Below are 8,742 nucleotides of genomic sequence, written 5' to 3'. Positions count from 1 at the left end.
GATTCATGGGGTTGCAGAGTCAGACACGACTGAGCAACTGAACTGAACTGAACTGAGCTGAACCTGGATCTCCGGGGCTTCCCTGGTGGCTCAGCTGGTAAAGAACCCGCCTGCAATTCAGGAGACCCAGGTTCCATCCCTGGGTTAAAAAGATCCCCTGGAGAAGGGAATCCCCTGGAGGAGGGAACCCACCCCCGTATTCTTGCCTGAAGATTCCCATGGACAGAGGAGCACCTGGATCTCAGAGGCTTACTACATACAGGTAGAGCTAGGTTATTTTCTCTCCCTCTCCCCACTACCTAACATCAGGATGGACCATCGAAGGTGGCACTGGCTGACTATTTACTTGGTGAAATGCCCTAATAGGGCATTTGTCAACACAAGCCTATGTCAACACAATTCATTATCCACCGACAGCCCGGTTTTCCTCCACCCTGTTTCACCCTTTCAGGTAAATAGTGGCCTCCCTATTCCTAACCCTGATTTTGGTGTTGACCATCTGGTGATGTCCATGTGTAGAGTCTTCTCTTGTGTTGTTGAAAGAGGGTGTTTGCTATGACCAGTGCATTTTCTTGGCAAAACTCTATTAGCCTTTGCCCTGCTTCATTCCGCATTCCAAGGCCAAATTTGCCTGTGACTCCAGGTGTTTCTTGACTTCCTACTTTTGCATTCCAGTCCCCTATAATGAAAAGGACGTCTTTTTGGGGTGTTACTTCTAAAAGGTCTTGGAGGTCTTCATAAAATCATTCAACTTCAGCTTCTTCAGCGTTACTGGTTGGGGCATAGTCTTGGATTACTGCGATATTGAATGGTTTGCCTTGGAAATGAACAGAGATCCTTCTGTCGTTTTTGAGATTGCATCCAAGTACTGCATTTCGGACTCTTTTGTTGACGATGATGACTACTCCGTTTCTTCTAAGGGATTCCTGCCCACAGTAGTAGATATAATGGTCATCTGAGTTAAATTCACCCATTCCAGTCCATTTTAGCTCGCTGATTCCTAGAACATCGACGTTCACTCTTGCCAACTCCTGTTTGACCACTTCCAATTTGCCTTGATTCATGGACCTAACATTCCAGGTTCCTATGCAATATTACTCTTCACAGCATCGGACCTTGCTTCTATCACCAGTCACATCCACAGCTGGGTATTGTTTTCACTTTGGCTCCATCCCTTCATTCTTTCTGGAGTTATTTCTCCACTGATCTCCAGTAGCATACTGGGCACCTACTGACCTGGGGAGTTCCTCTTTCAGTATCCTATCATTTTGCCTTTTCATACTGTTCACGGGGTTCTCAAGGCAAGAATACGTTAGTGGTTTGCCATTCCCTTCTCCAGTGGACCACATTCTGCTAGACCTCTCCACCATGACCCGCCCCTCTTGGGTGGCCCCACGGGCATGGCTTAGTTTCATTGAGTTAGACAAGGCTGTGGTCCAGTGTGATTAGATTGACTAGTTTTCTGTGAGTATGGTTTCAGTGTGTCTGCCCTCTGATGCCCTCTTGCAACACCTACCATCTTACTTGGGTTTCTCTTACCTTGGACGTAGGGTATGTATTCACGGCTGCTCCAGCAAAGCACAGCCGCTGTTCCTTACCTTGGATGAGGGTTATCTCCTCACTGCCGCCCCCCCAACCTTGAACATGGAATAGCTCCTCTAGGCCCTCCTGCGCCCGTGCAGCCACCGCTCCTTGGACGTGGGGTTGCTCCTTCTGGCTGCCGCCCCTGGCCTCGGGCGTGGGGTAGGTCCTCTCAGCTGCTCTGCGCTGTCGCAGCCTGGCACTCTCGGCTGCTGCCCCTGACCTCAGAAGTGGGGTAGCTGAAACTCCAGTACTTTGACCACCTCATGTGAAGAGTTGACTCATTGGAAAAGACTCTGATGCTGGGAAGGATTGGGGGCAGAAGAAGGGGACGACAGAGGATGAGATGGCTGGATGGCATCACTGACTCGATGGACATGAGTCTGAGTGAACTCCAGGAGTTGGTGATGGAGAGGGAGGCCTGGCATGCTGCGACTGATAGGGTCGCAAAGAGTCGGACACGACTGAGCGACTGAACTGGACTGAACTGTCCCTAACCCTGGTACTTTTGTTGCCTTCATTTTCTCTGGCAATCTCCCTTTGGCAACTGACAAACTTGACCACTGTCTCCTCCAGATACTCAATTTCCTTGATATTAACAACCCAGGGAGACTTCATGCTCATCCAACTTGTTAAAATTCTCTTTCAGTTTTTTTCTGCCTGTTCCTCTTCCTCTGACAACCCTTCAAATCACTGCTTTCCAAACCTTTTCATTGAAATAACATTAATGACAAAGGTGATAAACATTTACTTCCCCAGTCACCACCCACATTACACGTGTAAATAAACCTTAAGTGACTCATGTCAAGGACAAATTGAATAGCCTCATTTTAGGTTTTAAGTTGCTCCAAATTTTGCATTGTTCTTCATAAATATTCACATGCTGTACTAAAATTTCAAGTTGGTCACAAGTTTAAGTTTTCTTCTCAAATTACCCTGTACAGGTTTCAAGAAAACACACCTATCACTTATGCCACAAGTATGAATTATTTAGTGTCTTCTATGTGCTAGGCACTAGGGATACAATGTGTACAAGACAGACATTGCCCAGTGCTCATGGAGCTTTTGCAGCCTAGAGCAGGAGACAGACAAGGGGCGCTGTTTACAATTCAGATCTACTCACTGAAAAGAATGGATGAATGAATGGAAGAAAGCAGAGTCAAGTGGGGAGTGCTAATTACGTCAGTAAAGGGATGGCTTCTTTGACATGTAGGATGTTTTTCCTGTGGCTTCACACCCCTGAAACCCTTGTCATTCCTTGTGGGTGTTTTCAGGATGTTGATCCACTGTCCTCTTTCACTTACTCTGCCATTTCCCTGGATATCTTACGTATGTCCAGCAGACTCACCTCAGTCAGTAAGGGCATAAATGATTTGTACATGATTAATGAACTTGATTTCATTAACATATACAGATTATGGCACTTAATGCAATTTCAGAATATTCTTTTCAGATACATACCGAACATTAACAAAATCAGATCATATTTTTGGCCACTGAGAAAGTCTCCACAAAGCCAAATCAAAACAAATCAAAAGACTGAAAAAAAATGAGTATCTACACTAACCACTAATCTGGAAAACAAAAGCAAAAAGAAAAACAAGAAAAGCTCCTGTATGTTTGGAAGTTAAAAGGCAGACTTAAAAATATACCATGGATCAAAACATCACAACATGACTCATCAAGTATTTTGACTTGAATATGACTAAAAATACTAAATATCAAAACTTGCAGGATGCAGATAAAATATGAGAGGAATTTCTGTTCCTAAACACACGTCAGAAAACAGCAGGGAGTCACTTATCTGCACAACCACATCAGGCAATCAGGGAGCAAGCTGTTTGTTCTCTTCCCGCCATCTTGGGCCCTGTGGGGGCCTGCTGGGAACACGACTTTTAAAATGACGAATACGTCTGGCAGGCTGTGGTCCAAGGCCATCTTTGCTGGCTATAAGCAGGGTCTACGGAGCCAGAGGGAACACACAACTGTCTTGAAAATTGAAAGTGTATATGCTCGAAATGAACTGAATTCTATCTAGGCAAGAGATGTGCTTATGTGTACAAAGCAAAGAACACACACACTGATGCCTGGGGGGAAACCTAATAAAACCAGAGTAATCTGGGAAAAGGTAACTCACGCTCATGGAAACAGTGGCATGGCTCCTGCCAAATTCCAAAACAACCTTCTTACAAAGGCCATTGGACACAGAATCTATGTGATGCAGTTCTCTTCAAGGATTTAAACTTAAGTAAATCAATAAAAGTGTGGTTTAAAAAAAAAAAATCAGGGAAGAAAAAAACCCAGGGAATGAAATCCAAATAAAAAGACAGAAAAAACAAAAATAAGGCCAGAAATTAAAGAAACAGGAAAAAATAACAGAGGACCAACAAGAGCAAAATGTGGTTCTTTGAAAAAGATTAATAAAATTAATAAGCCACTGGTAAAACTAAGTAGGAAAAAAATAAACAGAAGATAGAGATAACAGTATTAGAAATAAAAAGGAAATATCACCACAGGTCCTAAGACATTTAAAATGTGAAAGATACTAACAGCTTTGTTCCTATCAACTAGGTGAAATAAACTGGGGGAGGCAGTTGCCCATGCATCTCTTGTGTTCCTCTCTGCCTTAATAAGTACATGCAAGATCCTGGCTACCATTTACCTGAGCCATTTCTCAGGGCAGCATGTGCACTGGGCAAGCATGAGATATGAGGCAGTCGTCCTCCACAGAGGACAAGCAGGCTTCCTGCCTGCTGTGAGTGGTGGATCCCTTCAGCTCGGTGCTCCTCAGGTGTGACACAGGCCGTTGCATACACGCTGAAAGTAGTGCTGCTTGCTGTGTCACGAGCGATAAACCCTTTTTTCTGATCCAGGAGTTGTGTCTTCTGCCAGAATCCATCAAACAGTAACAGGCATTGTATGTGGGTAAAATCAAATCCCAGACCTGACAAAATGGATAGGAGGCACGTCCAGTGATTCCGAAGATACCATCAAATTCTCTCCGCTCAAAACAAATGTAAACTGGACCAAAGTCAAAAACTATCACTCAAGGGCTCCGGAAGTTGACCAAATGCAACAAGTTGATAATCATTTATTCACTGAAAAATCCTGCTGAATTCTGGGTTGGAATCTGTGGCATTCTTGCCAGGAACTAACTGTTCTCATCTCCCGACCCTCGTACACACCTCAGCTTTGTTGGGGCAACAGTGCTACCACTGTGAGGCCAACAAGGCCAGGAGCCCAAATACTGCTCTCAGTCAAGTCCACACCTGGTGTGCTGTCATAAAAACTGCAAACTTGGGAGGACATAAATGGGGAACGCTCACAGGTGGTAGCCTGAAGTCGTGGCTCATGTGAGGTGTACAGACCAGTGGACTAGCCAAAAATCTACAGGGAGATTCTGGAGATGAGAGAACCCACTGAAGGTCAAGGTCAGCTCATCACTTACCTTTGCATGACTGGAAGGTTACATGAACACAGGGAGAAACACGCCTGCCCCTGCAGATATCTGTGTTTGAACCCTGGTTCTAGCACTAACTGTGTGACCTTTGGCAAGTCAGTTTAATCATTCTGTGTGTCAGTTTCTTAATCTGTGAAGTGGGAAAGAGCAGTGTTGAGAGGAACACATAAATTATATTGGATGCAGGACACAGTGCAGCAGGCATATCGTGTTACTAAAGTGTGTACTGTTTGGTTCAATTCAGTTCGGTCACTCGGTCGTGTCTAACTCTTCACCATCCCATGGACTGCAGCACGCCAGGCCTCCCTGTTCATCACCAACTCCCAGAGTTCACTCAGACTCACGTCCATTGAGTCGGTGATGCCATCCAACTGTCTCAACCTCTGTCGTCTCCTTCTCTGGCCTTCAATCTTTCCCAGCATCAGGGTCTTTTCCAATGAGTCAGCTCTTTGCATCAGGTGGCCAAAGTATTGGCGTTTCAGCTTCAGCATTAGTCCTTCCAAAGAATTTTCAGGACTGATTTCCTTTAGGATGGGCTGGTTGGATCTCCTTGCAGTCCAAGGGGCTCTCAAGAGTCTTCTCCAACACCACAGTTCAAAAGCATCAATTTTTCGGTGCTCAGCTTTCTTTATAGTCCAACGCTCACATCCATACATGACCACTGGAAAAACCATAGCCTTGACTAGACAGACCTTTGTTGGCAAGGTAATGCCTCTGCTTTTTAACATGCTGTCTAGGTCATAACTTTTCTTCCAAGAAGCAAGCATCTTTTAATTTCATGGCTGTAGTCACCATCTGCAGTGTTTTTGGAGCCCAAGAAAATAAAGTCTGTCACTGTTTCACCATCTACTTGCCATGACGTGATGGGACCAGATGCCATGATCTTCGTTTTCTGAATGTTGAGTTTTAAGCCAACTTTTTCACTCTCCTCTTTCACTTTCATCAAGAGGCTCTTTAGTTCTTCACTTTCTGCCATAAGGGTGGTGTCATCTGCATTTCTGAGGTTATTGATATTTCTCCCGGCAATCTTGATTCCAGCTAGTACTTCATCCAGTCCAGCGTTTCTCATGATGTACTCTGCATATAAGTTAAAGAAGCAGGGTGCCAATATACTGCCTTGACATACTCCCTTCCCTATCTGGAACCAGTCTGTTGTTCCATGTCTGGTTCTAACTGTTGCTTCCTGACCTGCATACAGATTTCTCATGAGGCAGGTCAGGTGGTCTGGTATTCCCATCTCTTGAACAATTTTAGTTTGCTGTGATCCACATAGTCAAAGGCTTTGGCATAGTCAATAAAGCAGAAGTAGATGTTTTTCTGGCACTCTCTTGCTTGTCCAATGATCCAGCAGATGTTGGCAATTTGATTTCTGGTTCTTCTGCCTTTTCTAAATCCAACTTGAACATCTGAAAAGTTCATGGTTCACGTACTCTTGAAGCCTGGCTTGGAAAATTTTGAGCATTACTTTACTAGCATGTGAGATGAGTGCAATTGTATGGTAGTTTGAACATTCTTTGGCATTGCCTTTGGGATTGGAATGAAAACTGACCTTTTCTAGTCCTGTGGCCACTGCTGAGTTTTCCAAATTTGCTGGCATATTGAGCACAGCACATTCACTTTTTTTGCTTGTTTACTGTTACTACTTCTCAAAATGTTACTACTTCTCAAAGTGTTTTAAAAACACTTGCATCAGCATTTTGGGGAGGTGTCCAAGATTCAGTCCAGGTGTACTGAATCAAAGTCTTAGAGTCATGGGAAAGAACCTGAGAAAGATGTTTTTTTTACAAGTTGACTAAGTGATTCTTATACCACCAATATTTGAGAACTATTGTTTTTAGGTAAGATTTATATTATAGTTTTATGCTTGGGGTCTTTGTCCATGTGCCTTGTAGGTACAAACTATCATATTTACTTCAGTATCCTCACTGCCAAGCACACAGTAGGTAGTCAAACATCTATAAAATAAGAGAAAGCTTTATTTAAAGTCAGTCAGCATCCAGCTCTGCAATTCCCACCATGCAGAATAAATTACAAATTAGGCTTGGAATTTAAACCTTTGCACTAATATAAAAAAGCTAAAATTACTCTTATAGAGCAGTGATTCTTTAATAAAACTTTGTGAATCATGAACTCCCAAAAATGTGACAAACACTATAAACTCCCTTCAGAAGACTAAAGATATGTTAAAACTTGCAAATAATTTTAAGGGATTCACCTCAGGTTAAAAAAAATCTCATATAAACACTGACTTATAAAAACTCTGTTTCTTAAAACAAAACACTAGGTTCTTATTTATCACTGAATCCCTATTACTAGAAAAAAGGATAGAGCGAGCATATTTGGCACTAAATAAACATTTGCTTAATGAATAAATGAGTCACTGGCCAAAGGATGTTATCATCTGGAACTCCTTGAGTCACCCAAGGGTGACATGCAATAGAGAATGAAAGCACAGAGACTGTATATCTTATTCATGACTGAGTTGTAACCTAGAACTTCTACAAGTGGGAAATGAAAAAAAACAGGTCATTTGGACCAGTGTTTCCACTTAAGCTGAAACATGAGGAAACACAATAAATACCTTAAGACATAGATAGAATTCACCCTGTCAAATTCAGGAAGTTTGTACCCTCACTCCAGGGTAGCGCCCTTGGGCGCCAGTCTAGAGCAATAGGTGTCTCACCACTTTTGGTGGATACCTAACCCAACCTTTGTCTTTCCAACTCTTGTTGATGAAAATACAACTCTGCTTCTCAACTTATTTCTCTAGACTGGTAGCCACCCCATGGCAAAAGAGGCTTTACTATTAATATTTCCTGAACTCAAACTAGAAAACAAGAAAATCATAAAAAGCTGCAATCAATGAAACAGACATTAAATATATACCAAGGAAGACAATGGATTTGTGACAACTGGTAGACAGGATAAAGAAGTCAGTCAAACAGAGAAAGGCAAATACTGTATTTCACTTATATGTGGAATCCAAAAAACAAATGAATAAACGAAACAGAAATAGGCATAGATACAGGTAATAAACAGGTGGTTGTCAGAGGGAAGAGGGATGGAGGGATGAATGAAACAGGTAAGAGAAATTATGGGGTACACATTTCCATACAAAATAAATGAGTCTCTGGGATGAAGGGTACAGTGTGGGGAATACACTCAGTAATAACAAAACATGTTTGTATGGTGAGAGCGGGCAGCTAGACTCATCATAATGACCATTTTGCAATGTACAGAAATACTGGATCACTATGCTGTGCGCCAGGATTGGTCACAGTGCTGCAGGACAGCAACCAAACCACCTCATAGAAAGAGGTCAGATCTGTGGTCACCAGAGGCAGAGATGTCCTTCTCAGGGGCAAGAGGGGACTGAATGAAGGTGGGCAAAAGGCATAAACTACCAGTTGTAAGATAAATAAGCACTAAGGATGTAAAGTACATTATCAATATAATTAACATTGCTGTATATTATACATGAAAGTTGCTAAGAGAATTAAGAACTCATTAAGAATTCTCATCACAAAAATTTTTTTAAAATTTTTATTATATATCTATATGAGATGAGGGGTGTTCACTGAAATTACTGTGGTAATCATTTCACGATATATGTAAGTCAAATTCTGCTGTACACCTTAAATTTATATGGTGCTGCATGTCAATTATATTCCAATAAAAACAGAAAAAAATACCAGCTCTTT

At 42.4% G+C, this 8,742-nt stretch overlaps 1 pseudogene; it reads left to right on the top strand.

Annotated features, from left to right (window-relative positions):
- LOC106502523 lies at window positions 3,482–5,374 on the top strand (annotated as a pseudogene).

This window comes from Capra hircus, chromosome 10 (genome assembly GCF_001704415.2).
Source record: "Capra hircus breed San Clemente chromosome 10, ASM170441v1, whole genome shotgun sequence".
NCBI classification, from domain to species: domain Eukaryota; kingdom Metazoa; phylum Chordata; class Mammalia; order Artiodactyla; family Bovidae; genus Capra; species Capra hircus.
The sequence above is the reverse complement of the archived record's forward strand: the minus strand, read 5'-3'. Positions and strand labels throughout refer to the sequence as shown.